Source organism: Scylla paramamosain, chromosome 11 (genome assembly GCF_035594125.1).
Source record: "Scylla paramamosain isolate STU-SP2022 chromosome 11, ASM3559412v1, whole genome shotgun sequence".
NCBI lineage: Eukaryota > Metazoa > Arthropoda > Malacostraca > Decapoda > Portunidae > Scylla > Scylla paramamosain.
This window is the reverse complement of record NC_087161.1, coordinates 22,439,235-22,448,522: the sequence shown is the minus strand read 5'-3', so window position 1 is coordinate 22,448,522 and position 9,288 is coordinate 22,439,235.

The following is a 9,288-nucleotide window of genomic DNA, read 5'->3' as shown; positions in this document are numbered from 1 at the left end:
TTTCAGTGCGTGGCGCGTCGAGTCCTATATCTTGTCATCTGGAGTTGTTGTGCTGTCTTGTGCTTCATCATCAGTGGCATCATTAGCACCCTCACCATCCGCATCAGCATCCGCATCTCACCACAAGCAGTATACCTTCTCAGATAATACCAATGACTTTTAGATCCGCAAAAGTAAAGGGTGATTTTATTTTCCTTCTGATCTCGTAATTGATACGAAAGCGTAGACAGTCTGAAAGGGGAGGGAAAAATGGGAGGAATTTAAGAGATGGAGGGTAAATCTGTGAAATTTCGATCCAGTACTGAACCTTAGTAAAGAAATGGGGAGAGAGAAAAAAAGGAAATTTTTTAACCAAAGGTGAAGACAAGCGGAAGAATGAAAGACGGCTAAAGAGAGAGAGAGAGAGAGAGAGAGAGAGAGAGAGAGAGAGAGAGAGAGAGAGAGAGAGAGAGAGAGAGAGAGAGAGAGAATCCAACATCGAGAGCCCAAAAGCGAGAGCCTAAAAGTGAGAGAGGGAGAGAGAGCGAGAAAGCAAGAGCGAGAGAGAGCGAGACACAGAGAGAATAGACAGTACATATATGGAGAGGAGGGGAAAGGAGAGAACAGAACACAGAGAGAGAGATGGGGGGGAGGAAGGGGGAGGAGAGGAGGAGAGGAGAGGAGAGGCAGGCATTTAGGTAGATGAGAGGATGCGAGTGAGGGAGGTCGGAAGGGGGAGGTTGGACCGGGGAGGCAAGGGAAAGGCAGGAGAGGAAGAGAGAGGGAGAGGGGAGGAGGGAGTCACGTTACTGGCTCCTGATAACGGGTCTGGGCGGCGCATTTGGCCTCCATTGTGCCCCGGGAAGGTTATCAAGAGGTACTCAGCCTCCAACAAGTGAGAAGCCGCCGCCACACCTTTTGTCTCCCGGCGCAGGTAGAGGGTGGCGGGAGGGACGGAGGGGTTGGGTGGGGGGAGTCCGCGCCATATGTCCACCATTGAGGGAGGGGAGGGAAAAGAAAGGAGGGAGGGAAGACGGTGCGGAGGTGAGGCAAGGAGGAGGAAGAGAAAGGGAAGGAAAGAGAGAAAGGAGGTTAGTGAAGAAAGGGAAGAAAGGAGGATAAGGAACGAGAGGAGGCAAGGAGGAGTGAAAAAAAGGTTAGTGAAGAAAGGAGGGAAGGAAGAAGGGAAGAAAAAAATGAAAGAGGATGTAGGTTAAGGAAGGAGAGAAGGCAAGGAGGAAAAGGACACAGGAAGGACAAACTAGAACAAGTAGGAGTCAGGAAAGGAAAAGAGAGGAAAAAATAATGAGGAGGAAAAACGGAAAGGTAAGAGGGAAGTAAAGAGAAGGAAAGTTTAGGGAATTAGAGGAGGCAATGAAGAAGGAGGACAAGAAACAGGAAGGAGAGAGAAAGGAGGTTAATAAAGAAAGGAGGGAAGGAGGAGAGGAAAGAAAAAGCAGGAGGAAGGAGGTTTAAAGAAGAAGAGAGAATAAGAAGGAGAGAAAAAGGGAAATAGGAAGAAAAGTAAGGGAAGAGAGGAGGGAAGGGGAAAAGGTGAGAGGAAAAGAGGAAGATGGAGAGTTTAGGAAAGGAATGGCAGAAAGGAGGAAAAATTGGAGAAAACGTAGAGAGAGAAGGGAGGGGAAGAGATTAAGGAAGGAGAGGATGGGAGGAGGAACAAGATAGAAGGAAGGGGTGTAAAGAAGAGAGAAAAAGGAGGAATGGAGGACAACAAAAGGAGGAAGGAGGGAGGAAGAGAGCTTAATAAAAAAAAATAAATAGATAAAAAAAGAGGAAGGATAGAACAATAGTAATAAATAAAGAGAATAAAGAAAAGAGTGAAGGAAGGAACAAAAAGAGAAAATAGAGGAAAGAAGTGAATCAAGTTATAAAGAAAGTAAAGAGATGAAAATGGAAATAGAAAAATGAATGAAGAAAACATCAATAAATGTGAGAGGAACTGAAAGAGGAGGCAGAAAGGAAGGAGAGGTAGAAGGAGAGGTGAGAAGAGCGGAGGGATAACAGATGGGAAGGGGGAGGAGAGGAGGGAAGAGAGGTAGGCAAGGTGAGAGAACAGATGGAGGAGGGGGTGGAGGGTGAAGAAAGGGAAGCAAAAGAATGTGGATTAGGGGGATACGAAAGGTGAGAAGGTGAAGGATGAAGAGGAGGAGGAGGAGGAGAAGGAGGGGGAGGAGGAGGAGGAGGAGGAGGATAAGTAGTAAGAGGAAGAAGAGAAGGAAAAGCATCAAGAAAAATAGGAGTAGAGAGAATTGGAGGAGGAGGAGGAGGAGGAGGAGGAGGAGGAGGAGGAGGAGAGAGAAAAGCATCAGGAAGAATAGGAGTTGAGAGAATTGAAGGAAGAAGAGGAGGAGGAGGAATAGTAAGAGGTGAAATATGGAACAAGAATACACACACACACACACACACACACACACACACACACAGAGAGAGAGAGAGAGAGAGAGAGAGAGAGAGAGAGAGAGAGAGAGAGAGAGAGAGAGAGAGAGAGAGAGAGAGAGAGAGAGAGAGAGAGAGAGAGAGAGAGAGAGAGAGAGAGAGAGAGAGAGAGAGAGAGAGAGAGACTGTATATTTTTTTAATTGCTCCATGCCTAATCCCTCTCGTCTCTTTGTCTTTCTTTGTATTGCCTTCACAAATCATTCTTTATTCCTCCTTCCTTACGTTTCCCATTCCACCCGTTTCTTCTCAATCCTCCACCGAGCGTGACTTTAATTTCCTCTCCCTCTCTCTTTCTACCTCCAGTTTTCCTTCCTTCATTTCTTCTCTCTTTCTTCCCATTTCCTTTTCTTTTTTGTCTTCTTTCTTTTTTACTTTAAATGTCTTACGCATTTTTTTACTGCATTGTTTGAGTTTTTTTTAAATTTTGCAATTCTTCTTTCTTATTTCCATTAATGTTATCTTTCCTTTCTCTCTCTCTCTCTCTCTCTCTCTCTCTCTCTCTCTCTCTCTCTCTCTCTCTCTCTCTCTCTCTCTCTCTCTGCAGTTTTGATTCCGTCTTTCTTTTTTTCTTTTATGAATCACCTTTGCCTTTTATCTCTCATTCCGCTTCCTGTTACTCATTTACTTTATTATTGTATATTTTTGCTTCTTTACGCGCAAGCTTTTTCTTTCATTCTTGCTATTGTCTTTAATTTTCCTTGATTGTCTTTAACTCACTGATATATTCATTCTTTGCATTATTTTTTAGTTAATATGTATGTTTTGCTATTTTGTTGCCCCCTTGTGTATACGAATCTCTCTCTCTCTCTCTCTCTCTCTCTCTCTCTCTCTCTCTCTCTCTCTCTCTCTCTCTCTCTCTCTCTCGTGGAGGCTGTAAATGACTGTGCCAACACCATTTGTATTAGTTTAGTATTTGCTCTGTCATACGGCCGCTCCTCATACTGTTTTCCCCGACCATTTGTAGGGAAACCCGAACTCTCTCTCTCTCTCTCTCTCTCTCTCTCTCTCTCTCTCTCTCTCTCTCTCTCTCTCTCTCTCTCTCTCTCTCTCTCTCGTAATTGTAGTTTTCATATTTTTTTTCACTTTCTAATCGTGTTTATCATTCAAGGTCGTGGCTTTCATCCTCTTTTCTCCTCCCTATCTTCACCATGCCTTCCTCCACAATTTTCTTCTTTATTCTTTTTCTCCCCCTCCTTCCTCCTCCTCCTCCATCCACACGTCACTTCCTACGTCACTCACCTCTCCCTCTCACTCCTCTATCTTCTTGTCAATGCACAATATCTTGCAACATTTTTTTTTCTCATTCTCTGATCTGTACCTCTCATCAAAACCCGCATAATTTCTCCCCACCCTCCTGTCTTTCCTCGCTTATTTCTCCTTCTTCTATACTTCACACCTTCTTTCCTTCCCTCCCTTCCCTTCTCCCTCCTCTCCTCCTGCTCTTTCTTTCCACCTTGGAGTTTCACACACGTCTCACCTTCCTCACCTTCCCTTTCCAAGTCCTCAATTACCTGTTACCGCCGAGTAATATATATAGTCACCTGGCTGCTTTTACACCTGAACCACACCTCCAGCTGCACTTAATATGCTCCCCGTTCCCTTACCTGGCGTTGGAGCTCATTACTGACACTCTACCTGTCACTTCTCAACCGTTCATTATTTTGTCACCTTTTGCTTAGGGTGATGGCTTTTTCTATCGGCTGCCCTCTCCCTCCCACCCATCCTCCCGCCCTTCTATCTTCTCACCCTCGCCTCTTCCTTTCTTTCTCTCTTCCTCTACTACATCGTTTTCTTGTTGTTTCTCCTACTTCTCCCCCTTTTCCCGTTTTCTGATTGTATCCTCGTCATTGTCATTGTTGTTTTTATTATATGTATTTTTTTTTCCATATTTATCCTCTCTCTCTCTCTCTCTCTCTCTCTCTCTCTCTCTCTCTCTCTCTCTCTCTCTCTCTCTCTCTCTCTCTCCACCTGGAATGTCGTAACCTGTGTTTTGCTGTTACCTGTTTGTGATGTGTTGATTACTTGAGTGTGTGTGTGTGTGTGTGTGTGTGTGTGTGTGTTTATGTGGGTGAAGAGTTTATTTATATCTCCTGTGTAATTCTCTCTATACTTAGGAGTTCTATTGATGTCTACTTCCATTGAGGTTTTAATCTGGTATATCTTGGCAAAATAATGTGTTTACTCTTCACGGTGCTATTCAAAAGTGCTTGGTATTTTCTTATCTGCTTATCATGTGGTTCATCTTTAGAGTATTTGGGTACGTATTTTCGGAGTCTTACTGAGTATCTGCGGCCATATTTTCGTAAACAAAGTCCATTTTTACATCTGCACTTTAATCATCTTATTTCTGGCATATTTTTACCTCCCATTTCTTTACGGGAAGTCCAATTCTTACGTGTATTTCGAGTCTGTTTCTAAAAATACAACCTCGCGTATGAAACTTATTAGAAATCAAACCTTATCTCAAAACAAAATGTGTGCTAGAGTAGAAGAAAATATAAATAAATAAATAAACCACCCTCCTTTCTCCTCTCCTCTGTTACCTTTTCTTTCCTCTGTCCTCCCACCCGATCTCCGTCCCACGCTTCCTCCCCCCTCCTTCCTCTATTTGACCAGCTGTGGCGAAAGCAGAGAAGAAAAACAAGACAAGCCCGAACTGAAAAGCGGTAGAAGGAAGACTGTTAATAAACGGGGAAAAATGCTGGGAAAGTGAGAGTAAAATTTTGTTCAAGGAAAAGAGAAACCAATGAATTTTAATGGACATGAAAAAGAACGCAGGAGTTTAAAAAAGGGAAGGAGAAGGAAGAGAAAGAGCAGGAGGAGGAGGAAGAGGAAAGAGCAGGAGGAAGAGGAGGAGGAGGAAGATGAATTAGAGCAAGTGAAGAAGTAAATTAGAAAGTAAGGAAAAGTAAAGCGGAAAAAAACACTGTAAATTATGTTGAGGAAGAAGCAAAGTGAAAAAAAAGAGAAACTAGAGAAACAAAATGGAGAGAGAGAGAGAGAGAGAGAGAGAGAGAGAGAGAGAGAGAGAGAGAGAGAGAGAGAGAGAGAGAGAGAGAGAGAGAGAGTCTAAGTAAAGAAAACATAAGGAGGTGACAGGAGGAAGAAGACGAAGATGGAAAAGGATAAAGAATAGAAGGAAAACAACAGGAAACTGGAGAAGCAGAATGGGGGGAAAGGCGCAAGGGAGGAAGGGCGATGGAAGGGAGGAAGGGCGAAGGAAGGGAGGAAGGAAGGAGGGAGAGAGAGAGGAAGGAGGAAGGAAGGTTAACAAGATAAGGAAAGTGTTTGTTTGCTGTGGTCTTAGACAAACAACCCGTGACCCCCAAGGACACAATTGCTAGTGAGTCTTCCCACACGAGGAGGAGGAGGAGGAGGAGGAGGAGGAGGAGGAGGAGGAGGAGGAGGAGGAGGAGATGATGGGTTCGAGCCGCTAGGAGGAAGGAAAGGTATAAGATGAAAATAAGATGAGAAATGGGAGAAAGGAGAAGAGTGAGGTAGTAGTAATAGTAGGAATGGTAAAAGTAGTAATAGTATGAGAAGGAAGAGGAAGAGGAGGAAGAGGACACAGAGCGAAGTGATTGCAGGATAAATATGATAAAATAAAAGTCAGAAAATATATTTTAAGACAATGAAGTAGTAGCAGTAGTAGTAGTAGTAGTAGTAGTTGTTGTTGTTGTTGTAGTTAATGATAATAATAATAGTAATAGTAATATAATAATAATAATAATAATAATGATAATAATAATAATAATAATAATAATAATAATAATAATAATAATAATAATAATAATACAAACTCCTGAGCTGAGCCGTGAGCGTGACTCCGTGCACCACACATGCGGGAAACACACTGTCGTATTGACCACAAGATCAATACACCATATTTTCGCCTCGTGTCTCCCCTTAAAAAGAAGTATCGTAAAACCAGGAGAATGTCGTACCACGCGAGAAGAGTTATTGTACGCCAAAGAGGGGGATAGACATGCAGCTCTTTGTTATCTGTAGTGTTCTTTCTTATCGTATTCGTAAAGTGATGTGGCTTTTAGAGCAGGGAGGGAGGAAGTGCAGGAGTATAAATAAGAATAGAGAATTATGGGTGAATATAAAGAAATTGGTGAAAAGAAAATTCACTGAAAAAACTAAGTGATGTGATAAAACTTTTTTGTATACACTGAGAAGGAAAGTGCAGGAATGAAAATAAGAAAAAAAAATTGCAAGGAAAAAAGTATAACAACATTAGTCAAAATTCTGTAAAAAAAAAAAAAAAAAATCAAATGATGCCGTAAAGTTTTGTAAATATATTGAAAGCTTTAGAACTACCAACCACCGCCACCACTACTACCACTTCTGAAATATACTACCCTTACTATTTCTACGTACAGATCACCACAGCTCCCCTTACTTCAACTTCTACGTACAGACCAGAGACACAAAGAACACCACAAACAGCGACACAAAGTCGACAAACAACATTGATAACTTTGATCTTTACCTGTGAGACGCGAGGAAAGCCAACGTGTGGGAGGAATTCTGTTCAACGCTGGGAGAAAGACGGCAGGGCTTGGGAGGGCATGGGAAGGCTTAAGAGAGGCGTGTAGGAAGACTTCGAGGAGATATACTCGTAGAGGGTTTCGAAGGACCTGTGGGAGATAGTATGGGAGAATGAGATGGTATAGGAGGGCTTGGAAGATTGTGTGGAGGTTATGGGAGAAAGTGGAGTGGGTGGAGATGACAGTAGGTGTGGGTGGATGAAGGGTAATGTTAATGGTGGATGTGGGTTAAGTCAGAAAGTAAATGAAGTGAGAGAGTATGGGTAAGTGGTGGTTGTGGTGTGTAGGTATGGGTGGAAAGGTTAATATTACGAGTGTGTCAGTGTGAGGTAATGAATAAGTGTGAGAAGTGGGGTGAGTGAGCGAGTGTGGATGGGTGGATGGGTTTATGATGTATGGGTGTCGGTTTGTGGGTGTGAGTTAGCGGATGTGTAGGTGTGGGTGAGTGGGTGGGTGAGTGAGTAGGTGGGTGAGTGAGTGGGTGGGTGAGTGTACAAAAAAGTTGAGTCATGATTAGCATCCATCATGACGCCTGTGTTATTATAGCAGTGTGTTGGGCAGGGGTGGGGAGGGAGGAAGGGAAGGAAGGAAGGAAGGAAGGAAGGAAAGAAGGAAGGAAGGAAGGAAGGAAGGAAGGAACGAGGGAGGGAAGGAAGGAAGGAAGGAGGGAGGGAGAGAAGAGTGGACAAGGGTCAAGGTGGAGGTTACAGGTGTCACTCTGGGAACGTTATGAAATTCATCTCCCCCTCCACTCTCTCTCTCTCTCTCTCTCTCTCTCTCTCTCTCTCTCTCTCTCTCTCTCTCTCTCTCTCTCTCTCTCTCTCTCTCTCTTTCTTCCTTTATCATCTTCTCATTCTTATTTTTTCTTCAATACTTTCTCCTTTCGTCATCTTTGTTTCTCCACCACTAGTTTGAGAGAGAGAGAGAGAGAGAGAGAGAGAGAGAGAGAGAGAGAGAGAGAGAGAGAGAGAGAGAGAGAGAGAGAGAGAGAGAGAGAGACCAGCTTCTACAATCCATTTTCACTCCCCTGTTGACCCTAAGATTTTTCCTCCCTCGCCGCCTTAAACCCCAGCCTGTCATGGAGACCTTTTATATGATATTTTTTTCTTTTTTCTTCTACTATTATTCTTTCTCGCCATTAATTTGACTCCTCAAGATTATCTATCAAAGTTGAATTGGTGTTTACATTTTTCTCTGCTGGACTGCGCAGGAGGATCACTTAAGAACCATTTTTCATTCCTCCAATCCGGGTGTCTTGGTCGGAGGGAGAGGAGGAGGAGGAGGTAAGAGGGGAGAGGGGAGAGGGAAGAGAGAGGAGGTAAGAGAGAAAAGGGAATAGGGGGAGGATGAGAAGGAAAGGAACGAAGCAGAGAGAGGGAAGGAGAGAAGAGATAGCATAGAAAATATTGAGAAGGAAAGGAGTAAGGGAGGAAAGTGAAGAAAGTAAGAGATGGAAGAGAGAAGGAAAAGGAAAGGAGTGAGGGAGGAAATGAAAGGAAAGGAAAGGAAGGGAAGTAAGGAAGGGAAGGGAGAAGAGTGAAAAGGAAAGGAGGGAGAGGGAGTGTAAGGGAAATGAGGAAATAAAAGAGAAATGGAGAGAAAGAAAGGAAGATACAGGAAGAGAAGGAAAGTAGGGGTACAGAGAGAGAGAGAGAGAGAGAGAGAGAGAGAGAGAGAGAGAGAGAGAGAGAGAGAGAGAGAGAGAGAGAGAGAGAGAGAGAGAGAGAGAGAGAGAGAGAGAGAGAGAGAGAGAGAGAGAGAGAGAGAGAGAGAGAGAGAGAGAGAGAGAGAGGAAAGGAAGATTCAAAGAGAGAAGGAAAGTAGGGGTACAGAGAGAGAGAGAGAGAGAGAGAGAGAGAGAGAGAGAGAGAGAGAGGTGACCATCGGGTGTGCTGGCACGATGCAGTCACCCCTCAGGGCGGGTCTGAAGGCACTGAAGTACATCAAACCCACTCGAGGATCCAATTATTATCTCGCTGGACTCTCGCCTTGGATTCTGGAGGAGGCATGACCCTGGCTAATGGCGTGGAGAGAGCAGGAGTAGTAGTAGTAGTAGTAGTAGTTGTAGTAGGAGGAGGAGGAAGAGGAGGCGGGGGATTAGGAGGAGGAGGAGGAGGAGGGGAAAGAGGAGAAGGAAGAGGTGTTGATAGTAGTAGAGAGTAGAAGACATAAGAGGAATAAAGCAAGAGAGAATGAAGATGAAGGAGAAAGAGACGAAAAATTGAGGAGAAAGGAGGATGTAGTAAACAAAGTGAGAAAGAGAGAGAGAGATAGAGAGAGATAGTAGTAGTATTAGTA